Consider the following 12,094-nt stretch of genomic DNA (forward strand, 5'->3'; position numbering starts at 1 on the left):
TCTTGCCTGGACTGTTGCAACAGCCTTCTGATTGGTCTCCCTGTCTCAATTCTCTCCCTACTCCAATTCATCCTTCATATAGCTTTGCAGTAGTTAAGTCAACAAGCACCTACTATGTGCCCAGCACTGTGCTAAGCACTGGAGATACAAAGAAAGGTAAAAGGCCTCAAGGACCTCAAGGACCATATTGCCAAATTGGGGGAAGATGACATGCAAACAATTACATACAAACAAGATACATACAAGCTAAATTGGAGAAGATCACTAGAGAAAATCACTAGGATTAGGTGGATCTTTTTAACAGAAGGTGGGATTTTAGCTGAGATATGAAGGAAGTCAGGGAATTTAGGAAGTAGAGATGAGAAAGGAAGGTAAGGGGGACAGCCAATGAATATGCCCTGAACCAGGAGATGGAGTAGTTCAAGGGATAGCAAGAAAGCCAGTGTCAATGAATTGCAAACTACATAGTAACTAGGGTTGGGATGGAGCAAAAGGAATGAGATGACTGGAAAGGTAGAAAGGACCCAGGCTATGGAAGGCTTTAAAAGCCAAAGAGATGATTTTTTATCTGATTCTAGAGGTAATAAGAAATTAGTGGAGATGATTTAATGGATGGGGTGAGGGGAGAAGAGAGAGGAAGAACGTGGCCAGACCTGTACTTTAAAGAGGTAAATTTGACAGCTGAGTGGAAGACAGACTAGAGTAGGGAGAGATTGATTTGAGGCAGGGAGATCAACCAATAAGTTGTTACAATAGTCCAAGTATGAGAAGATGAGGACTTGCACCAGAGTGGTTGTAGTGTCAGAGAAGAAAAAGGGGAATACATGAGAGACATGAAAATAGGAACAACAGGGCTTGATAACTGATTGGATTTGGAGGGTGAGAGAGTGAGGATGCAAGTATGACACCTAGATTGTGAGCCTGGTTGACTGGGAGGATCCACAGTGATAGGAAAGTTAGGAAGAAAAGAAAGTTTGTGGGGAAAAGTAATGAGTTCAACTTTGAGATTGCTATGGGTTATCCAGTTTGAAATGTCCAATAAACAATTCCAGATGAGTTTGAAATGTCCAATAATCAGTTCCAGATGAGAAACTGGAGATCCGAAAAGAGGTTAGGGCTACAAAAATAAATCAGAGAATCATCTGTATAGAGATGACAGATGAAACCATGAGAGGTGATGAGATCACCAAGTGAAATAGTATAGAAGGAGAAGAGACAGGGGCCTAGGTCAGACTTGGAGGGTACCCAGGGCTAATAGGCATGATCTGTATGAGATCCAGCAAAAGAGATTGAGAAGGAATGGTCATACAGGTAGGAGGAGAACCTGTAGAAAACATTGTTATGAAGACCTAGAGAAAGGTGAGTCTTGAGAAGATGGTGATTGACAGTGTCAAAGGCAAAGAGGTCAAAAAGGATGAGCAATGAAAAAAGACCATTAGATTTGGAGATTAAGAGGTCATTGGTAACTTTGGGGAGGGAAGTTCAAGTTGAGTGTTGAGGTCAGAAGTCAGACTTGCAAAGTTAAGAAGAGAGTGGAAGGAAAGGAATGTGAAGTATTGATTGAATACAACCTTTGCTAGAAGTTTAGCTAGAAAAGGGAGGAAAAATATAGGATAATAGATAGCAGGAATGGATGGATTGTAAGATTTTTTTTTTTTTTTAGGATGGGGGAGATGTGGTGTTTTTATAAGCAGTGTGAGGAGCAGCCAATAGAGAAGGAGAGATTTAAGCTAAGTGAGAGTCAGAATAATAGAGGGGCAATTTCTTGGAAAAAATGGGATAGAATAGGATCACTTGTGCATATAGAGGGATTAGTATTGTCAAGAAGAAGGGCCACCTCAATGTGAAACAGGGCTGAAGGAGGGCAGAGTTGCAGAAGACATCTTAATGATGTGAGATGAAGAAAAGAGGAAAAGAGGGAGCTCATAGTGAATGACCTCAATTTTTCCAGCGGAGTATGACACAAGGCTCTCAACTGAGTTGTGGTGGTGCAGAAAAGCCATGGAAAATTTGAAGAGAGGTGAAAAGATTTGGAAGGGCCACTGTAGTGAGTGGGATAGTGAGTCAATTAGGGAGGTATAAAGGATTTCCTCTCCATAGTTGTGATTATGTAGTGGACCCACTCAGGGCATTTTCATGATTTTCTTCAGCTTCGTTCCATGCGTATAAGAACAATATCCTAAATACCCTACCCCAACCCCCTGTGTAAGTTAGGCTAATTTTCATTAAAAGGTATTGAGACTTCCTTCTTAGACTTGTTTGACTCGGGGACTAAGGGTTCAGACTTCCTCATCACCTAAGTACAAGATGGTCATTAATGAAGGGCCTTTCAGATGCTTGGCTTGTGGAAACTTCTCTTCGTTGAGTCAACTCAAAGGGTTTTCAGTGCCTCCTCTTGCTAAATTATCCTCCTGTTATAGCTAAGTAAACCTCCTTTTGTTAACTGTTGAATGATCTATGAGTTTCTAATTTTGTTCTAATATTGAACCGAAATTACTGCCTAACAAGGTCTGTATATAATTTACTTTCTTACATGAAACTCCCCTCTACTCAGTTCACAAACAAGCCATACTGATCTATTTGCTGTTCTCCCCCCTCCCCACTTCCCCCCCCAATACACCATCTCCTGTACCTTTGTGCTGTTTCCCAGGTCTAGAGTGATCTCTCTCCTTATCTCTACCTCTTGACATCCCTGGCTTCTTTCAAGATTCATCTCAAATGCCATCTTCTACAGGAGACCTACCTGGTCCTCTCCACTTCATGAACTTTTCCATCTAAGGTTTACTTCCTTCTATTTGGAATGTATCTTCTATGTGCCTACTTATTTATTTATTTATAGGTCGTCTTCCCCAGTATGGCATAGTGGGTAGAGAGCTCTTCTTGGAGCAAGAAAGTCCTGCCTTTAATGTATACTGACTGTGTGGCAGTACTGGGCAGGATTTTTTAGTCCTGCTTTCTCCCATCCCCTTTTCTATTTGAGTTTGTCACCACCAGCCTAGAGAACTTTGAGGTTAAAAAATACTGCATACGGAGTTAGAAAACTACAAGTTAGTATTATTTATGTCTTATTACATTTTTATTTTGCTAAATATTTCCCAATTACATTTTCATCTGGTTCAGGGAAGGTTGTAGTCCCACTGCCTGGGAGCAGCATGTTTCACACCTCTGCTCGAGGTAACTCTCTAAGACTCTTAAGTTTCAGAGAAGGCATAAACATGCCTTATTAAAAGCTTCTTTACATAGAGTTCCCTCTACCAAAGAAATAGTTGGTCTAGAACCTATTCCTAATTTTCCCTCATTAATATTTAAGTTACTTGAGGGCAGGAACTGTTTTGTGTTTTTGCCTTTCTTTGTGCCCCCTGGTGTTTATCTCAGTGCTTGGTGTATGATAATGCCTTGTTGATTGATTGTTTCAATACTTGATTGATTGACCACTGATTGAGCACTGGGGATGCAAAGGTCAAATTGATATAGTCTCTGACCTTGAGAACCTTACTTATATCAAGAAACAGAATGGGTAATGAAATATCACTACTAATTTTAGAACACTATAGAAAGATCTCTATAGCTTGCCCCCAACCTACATCTGGGAAATTTCCTAGCTTCAGATCAGCTGACCACATTCATAAGACTCAGGTAATCAATGTTTGGTGGCCATTCATTTTAATGTATATAGAAAAAAAATGGAAAAGAAAAGAAAAATCCAGATATTCCTTTCCCCATTATTCCTGTCTCCTTCAGGTCATGAGACATGTGTAAAGAAAGAAATGTTTATAGCTGTCTCTAACCCCAATCCCAGATGGACCTAGAGCTACCTGGAAAGAAAGATCCTTCTCCCAATATGTACTCACCATTCCTCTGCTCTCCACTATGGCGGGCAATCCCTGGGACTCTAGTATTCTTCTTAGCAGCCTGCAGCCTCAATTTGGCAGCTTCATTTGAGGGCCAGATCTGGGTCTCAGCTGTCTCACATACTACTCCTGATTACCATACTTAGAGGCTTGGGCCATGTTGCCAAAAATTGAAGTCTGATTCCCAAAGCCAGCTGCTGCTCAACTGTTTGGTGGACCAAACACTTCTCTTTCTTTCTCTATCTCCCTCTCTCTGACTCTGTCTCTGTTTGTCTGTCTGTCTCTCTGACCAAAAATCCTTCTCCTAAGGGCAGAGGAAAAAGAAATAGGGAACCTTGTGCCTTTTATGTGTAAATGAAGTTCCCTCTACTCCCTGATTTCTCATTAATCTATTACTCAGGGCAGGAGTCCCAGGGTCCCTCTCTGCACTTTACACAGATAAAAACCTAATTGGAGAAACACCTGCTACCGAAGTATAGTCACAATGCCTACAATTCCCAAGGAGAGAGTGAACACTGACAGAGCACGTAGGAAACTGGGGCACATCACAGACGTTGACATTTAGGGGGAGTTAGTAATACACCCATTTGGGAAATATCTGGGGAATAATCTTTATGCTACTAAATTCTTACCAAAATCCCTGAGGCTCTTGTGGCATTTGAGTGAATTTCTCAAGGCAAAGCAAACAAAAACTCAAGGCTGCAAATTACAAACTTTTGGCAAAGAATCTCACTTCTCTCTATATCCCTCTCTAGCCCATTATAGCAGTGGAAATGAAGCTCATCTATATGCAATTCTAAATTACTCAGTAGGAAAGCTGAAAATATACCGGCTGCCTCTTTCCCAAATCCTAACAAAAAAAATCCAAACCTGGCCTAGGGTACCTAAATACCTTTTCTAGGTTTGGAAGGAGGAATTGAATAAATGTTTAATGAATAGCCTATTAAGGACTTTCATTGTTTTCTGATTAGAGCTTTATATTGAGCAGTGAGAGGAATATTAATTATGTTACATTTTATAAAATACAATTGCTATAGACATACTACTAGACGAACTAAATAATATTGATCTTGATTTTATTCTCACTATAAATGAAGCCAAAATAAACAAAAGGAAGTTGTAGCTCAGTTTTGGAAAGATGCTTCCCAGCTTCTCTTTGGAGAGATTTGGTGGAGGTGGCTTTATTGAGTATGCAAAGGCAACAAAACTGTTACAGGTCCCTTGTTTATCTTGTACTGCAATGTATGCACTGTTGCAAAGGATCAAGAGGCAGAGAAATTGTTTGAAGTACAGTTATCCCTTCCATATCTAAGAGATTAGGGGCACGACACCCCCTGATCTGGAAAATCCATGTAAAACTTTTTGACCCTTCCTTCCTACCAGAGAAGAAGTCTGAATTTTTTCTTTTTCTTTTATGGGATGTTTACAGTACCTAATTGTAAAATTTGGGGTAAGTATTATGGTCATAGACTCCATGTCATCTGTGGCTTCTGCAAAACTCTCAAAAAAATCCCCATTTAGCATCTTATGCCTATTTTTCTTATGCCTATCTTATGCCTATATTTCAAAACCATGATGGGGAAAGTCATGATGTGGAAGGAATAACTGTATTAGGTACAAACCTTTGAAATAAATCATTCCAAATTTTAATGTTTAGTGATTTCAATGAAAATATCAGCATAGGTAAAGACAATAGGAAATATGGTTTAGGTGTAAGAAATATGAGAGGTCAAAAGTTTATATATTGGAAAGAAGCCATCTCTTCTGCCCCATACATACAAGTTGTCTTAGAAATCTTAGTGCAGTTTCACATGTAGCTTAAACAGGGACATCCTGTATACATGCATGCATGCATGCATGTATACACACACATATACATATATCTATGCCATGAATACTTTTTTAGAGAAGAGTTAGGAGGCTCTGAATATTAGAAGCACTAAAAACATAATTGAAAATTGAATGTATCTTAACAGAAGTCAAATAACTAATTGCCACCTGAGAATTATTTCTGAATCAGTTCTCTGTCCTAACCCATAGATTTGTTAGAACAAAGGAAAAAATCAATAATGAAGAGAATCTATTGTATGCAAATTAGTCACTTCTAATGTGACCTATTTAAATAAGCTATTTATGTTGAAAATAGGAACTGAATTATCAATCAATCAGCAAACATTTATTAAGTATATATTATGTTATGGGTATTTTCTAGCTATTGGAGATAGGAAAACAAAGATAAAATAGCCCCTGCCCTTAAGGAGCTTCTATTCTAATGGGGGAGACAGCATGCACATCTATATATACATACACACATGTGTATAAACTTGTGTATTTATAAAACAAACACAAAATAGACAAAAGGGGAGTGGAAAGTCACAAGCACAATGGAAGGAGGTTGATGGGGGCATCTGTAGAAAGTAGCACTTGGGCTGAGTCTTGAAGGAAACCAGGGATTCTAAGAGACAGAAGTGAGAAGAAATTATAATCGAGACATGGAGGACAGCTTGTGCAAAGATTATAAAATGGGAGACTGATTATTATATATGTACAACTGCAAGAAGGCCAGTTTGGCTGAATTGTAGAGTGCGTGAGAGTGATATGTAATAAGTCAGGAAGCTAGTATTGGGGGGAGGGGAAGCAGGTTGTGAAGAGTGTTAAATGTCAAACAGAGGGTTTATATTTGATCCTAGAGGTAATGGGGAGACACCAGAATTTATTGAATGTGTGTGTGTTTGTGTGTGTGTGTGTGTGTGTGTGTGTGCACATGTGTGATATGGTCCACTCTACACTTTCAGAAATTATTTTGATGACCACATGAAGATGGATTGGACTGGTTCGAAATTTGAAACAGGGAGCCAATTAGGAGGCTGTTACAATAGTCCAGGGATAAATTGATGAGGACCTAAACTAGTGTGATTGCTATGTGAATGGAGAGAAAAGGATGTTTGCAAGAGTTGTTGAGATAGAAACTGATATCTGACAGCTGATAGCATAGGTGATTGGGAATTGAAAATTGGGAGTTTAAAATGATGCAAAATTTGTGAGTCTATCTTAGAGCAATGGTGGCGCCCTTTTTATAAATAGGAAATTCAGAAGAAGGATGAAGGAGGGGAAGAGATAAAGATAATGAGTTCTATTTTGGCTATATTGAGTTTGAGATGCCCTTAGGACATCCAGTTTGGGATGTCTAACAGGAAGATCATGATATGGAACTGGAGGTTTGGAGGAAGTCTAGGGCTCAACACACACACGCACACACACACACATCTCTGAGTCGTCTGCATAGAGATGATAATTAAATCCTTAAAAGAGGATGAGGACATCAAGACAGAGAATGTAGAGAGAAAAGAAAAGGTCCAGATCAGAATGTTGGTGTCCACTTACAGTTAGGGGGAGTGATATGGATGATCTAGCAAAGGAGTATCCAGGAGAGTAGTCAATGGTGTCAAATGCTACAAAGAAATCAAGAAGGATGGGGACTGAGAAAACATCTTTAGATTTGGCAATTGAGAGATTATTGGTAAATTTGGAGACATTTCTTTCAGGTGAGTCATGAGTGATGGATAAATGAACAGATATTGACACAGCTTATAATCATTTAGTAATGAAGTTTAACCAATGTAAATCAATCCCCACAATAAGGAGACCAAATAGTTTAGAAATCACCTCACCCAACAAATACTTGGTGTTCTTGCCAAGGGTGAAATATCACAGTCAAGGGTAACACCAGTTGAGACTATAAACTCATTTGTAAAATCTTATGGATAAGGGTGTTGGAATATTATGAGTAGTATTACTTCCAAAAAATGAATAGTGAAACTCATCAGAGGCAAAAACATTTACAGAAAGCTTGGTGAGAGTCCCAGTGAAGACAAATCTTCCTAAGAAGCATTTAAGGACAAAGCTTGAAGAATAATGAATATTAGAAATGGAAAATTCTTGTCACAAAGCTATAACAAACTAATTTCTCCATCAGCACAAGTGGAGCCACTACTCTTACACTCTAAAACCACAGTCCTTATTGTGATTAATGAGGAAATGGGAATGTCACTTAAAACAAAATAAAGATAGAAGAAGAGTCAGACTAGACCTGTTATCAAGTTAGATGAAGACAGGGAAGCAACACAGTTTTTTAGGCATCAAGGGATTGATTTTCAAGATATGTAAAAGAGGGAAGGATACAAAATACTTGGAAAAATCATGAATTTTATTATCCCCCCCCAGTCCATGATCAAGAAAATATAGGTAGCTACCAACTCCTAATTCCATTTTCCATTTATATAAAATCTTTATGAGAATAACTATATTTAAAAATAGATTTAGAACCAACATCTTCTGACTGCAAATCCTGAGCTATTGATGAAGCTATAAAAAAGGAACAAGTAAGTTTTTGCAAATGATATCCTACAATAAAGCACATCTTTACCATTGTACAATTGACTGAAAGTTGCAAAGAATAGAGAAATCCTACTGTGCTTGTTGTTTATTGCCTATAACAAAGTATTTGATTTGGTAGTATAAAATATCATGTTAGAGGTGCTCTATTAAAATCATACAAGATTCCTTGAAAAGGATATCAACAGATATAACTATTAGACAATCCTCTGATTATTAATGTCAAGCAAGGTATAAATCCGGGAGATGAATGGTCACTAAAAGGTGTTAGTCATCATTGTGAATGTCTAGCTTAGAATCTGCAGGAAAGAGAGATTCTGTATAGATAGTAAAGTCCTCTAGAGACTCTTGATTTCATCAAGCTCTGTAACATTTCACAGTCTCCTGAGACCCAAGTTACTGTAGTTACCAGCCACTCCAAAGTCTCTCTAGGGTTTTGTGACACTGTTTTCCTGATTCGTCTCTGACATGTTTGACCTGCCTCAGTCTTCTTTGCTTGATTTTCATCTAGGTCATACTCACTAATTATGGATGTCTCCCAAGGCTCTAGGTTCTCTTCTCTTCTCCCTATATACTATTTTGCCTGGTTTTCTCATCAGTTGCCATGGATTCAATTATCTTCTCTATGCAGAAGATTCTTAGATTTACGTGTTCAATCCTAAACTCTCTTGTGACCTTCAGCTTTACGTCTTTAACTGCTGACTATACATCTTGAACTGGATATCCCATAGACATGTTTTTTGTCTTTGTTTTTTTTAGGGTGAGGGTTAAGTGACTTGCTCAGGGTCACACAGCTAATAAGTGTCAAGTGTCTGAGGCTGGCTTTGAACTCAGGTCCTCCTGACTCCAGGGCCAGTGCTCTATCCATTGTGCCACCCCCATACCCCCATAGCCATGTTAAATTTAACATGTTTAATACCAAGCTCTTTATCTTTCCCTCCAAACTCTCTTGTCATCTGAATTTCCCTATTACTGCTGAGGGCATCACAGTTATCCATAAATTCTCATTCACTCTCACCACCACCCCATATTCAATTTGTTTGACTTTTAAATTACTTCATAAACTTGCTCTTTCCTACCTTTCAAATCTTCTAAAACCTTATTCCCCTTCACGTCCTCTATATTCCAGTGATGCTGGCCTCCTTGCTCTTCCTTACCTAATACATTTCCTCTCTTAACTCCCTACATTTTCAATAGCTGTTCCTAAAGCCCAGAGTTCTCACTCTCCTAATTTTTGCTTCCTGGCTTACCCGGTTTTCTTAAAATATTAGCTAAAATTTCACATTCTGCAAAAATCCTTTACTGATCTACCTTAATGCTAATGCCTTCTCTCTGAGATTGTTGTCAGTTTATTCTCTACAACATGTCTTGTTTGCACATAGTTGTTTACATGTTGTCTTGAGAGCAGGGACTGTATTTGCCTTTCTTTGCATCTCTTACAATTATTACAGTGGCTGTCACATAGTAGATCCTTAATAAATGCTTCTTGACTTCACTCAAAAGAGCTTGACCTAACTTCACATGGGATAATGTCTATTGTGAAGACTATGTTATGCAGTTGGATGAATAGCCCATGGAGTCAATTTGTTCACACAGGTGTCATGGAAAGAAATTTTGGATGGAAAATGAAGGGGACTTGGAATTAAATAGAAGACGAGCAGACTGCATTGCCTTTAGGAAATTACACTGTGCTTTTTGTAACCCCCAAGCTTTTCCTCTGAAGCAAAGGCCCATCTTTTTAATAACAATATTATTTTAATAACAACAACAATAATATTTAATAACAATATTTAATAACAATATTACTGTATAGTTGTGGGTTATAGAACAAATTACAACCTCCAAAGAATTAGAATTGTGAGTCATTCAAAAGACTTCCTGAAGACACGTGCAGTGAGTATGAGCAGTCTTCAGGATATAATGAGTGAATAATTATGTAATGGAGGTACTATAAAGAATGTGATTCGAGAGATGTATGATTGGAAAATGCAGTGAACTAATCATGTAGAAGACAGAGGCATAATTAATTGATAGCCTATATGTTCCATTGGTACCTATGTGATGTCCAGAAGTCTAGAGGAAGGCTACAAGAATGCTGAGTAGACTCTTTGTGAAGAATTTTTGGGAGGACATCGACAAGAGTGGCATAGAATTTGAAAGGGTTGACAGAGACACGTAGGTTGCCCAGTGAACAAAGAGTGGGGTGTGGAGTCAGAAAGACGAGTTTAAATCTGGCTTCAGATACTTAATAGCCATGTTACCCTGGGCAAGTCATTTAACCTCTGTCTCCCTCAGTTTCCTAATTTATAAAATGGGTTTAATAATAGCACCTACTTTCTAGGGTTGTTGAGGATCAACTGAGATAATATTTGTGAACTGCCTGGGACAGTTCCCGGCACATCACCAATGCCTAACAGATGTTTATTTCCTCCATTCTCCTTGATAGGCTATGATTTGTATCACTGGAGTGAGGTCTCACCTGGATGAGATAGGTCACTGATCTATGAAGCATAATTTGTAGTCTAAACAGTATTGCATATTATTATTTATGATAAGAATTCTTAATGATAAGATTAGTCATTGTATACTGTGTACCATAATAAAATTGTAGAATGATAACGGAACTTGAGTCATCTAGTACATCCCCCACATAGGACCATACTTCATCTATTAATATAGCAAATAGACTGTACACAATTGTTGGTGACTTACTTGCTACCCGGTCAAACAGTTGGTTCCCACAGACTAAAAGCTTGAAATTTATTTCCATTATAGTCCTCCTGTAGTTTCTGTTCATATATTATATATAATCAGAATTGTTCTTTTTGAACCTAGTGGGAACCACTATAGCAATTTTCTATTAACCTTTAGAAGCAATTCTAACTGCTTTTGAATATCACAGAATGAAAATGTTTGTTTTTAAAAGTTTTACCAAAGGCAAAAATAAGCTTCTAAATCTTTCCCCTAAACATGTGTGTCCCCTTCTCCCTAGGGGGGCACACTCAAAGGCCATCTGGGTAGAGAATGACAGGTGTAGAGAAGTAAGCTTTTAAGGACTAGCAAGAGGTCCCTTACTAACATGCCGCCTAAGCATATGCTGCTTCTCATTGGTACCAAGGCTTTTGTGGCTCATTCACATGAAATTTGAAATACTTAAATAGCTCTAATCTTTGTATTAGAATAGTACATTATATTAGACTCCATAGAACACACATTAGTCACATTCATGCCTTAGTTAATGATGATTATGAAGAGGGGTTCCAAATCACATACGTACATAGTGTGTACCACTGATGTGATTCTTTTGCTGAAAGTAAACCACTTGTGCGTCAAGAGCTTTAGTAACCATAGTTATACAATTTTGTGATCAAATTTATGAGTGTTTTATAGTGACTGGGGTGCGAGCAAAAAGCTGCATTACAGCTTAAAATTACAGCTCAGAGTTTGGTCCCACTTCAGTACCAATTAGTGAGGGGAATTTTCTTCAGGGCCTATTTTTTAAACACCTTCTTTTCTCCCCCTCAGCCTTTTGTCATGGTTTTAGAGGCCAGTTGGTACCCAGTGCTTATTTTAAATGAATATGCATTCTCTGTCACACTGCACATTCCTGCTGAATTTCTACTGAAAAAGAAAGGACAGAGCCAAGGGACTGCCACCATGTGGCTCAATACAAGAACAGAAATTAGAACTGTCCAAACAAAGAAACAGCATAAGGGATATGGCAACTTTGCAAAATAACTTTCCAGCAATTGTAAAAGTAGTTATGCATAAGAAAAGAAAATTATAACTGGGAAGGGTGATCGTCTACCTCTCCAGATCATCAAAATCCTTCCCAGAGCTCACTATAA

Source organism: Vombatus ursinus, unplaced genomic scaffold, assembly GCF_900497805.2.
Source record: "Vombatus ursinus unplaced genomic scaffold, bare-nosed wombat genome assembly UNPS02009132.1, whole genome shotgun sequence".
NCBI lineage: Eukaryota > Metazoa > Chordata > Mammalia > Diprotodontia > Vombatidae > Vombatus > Vombatus ursinus.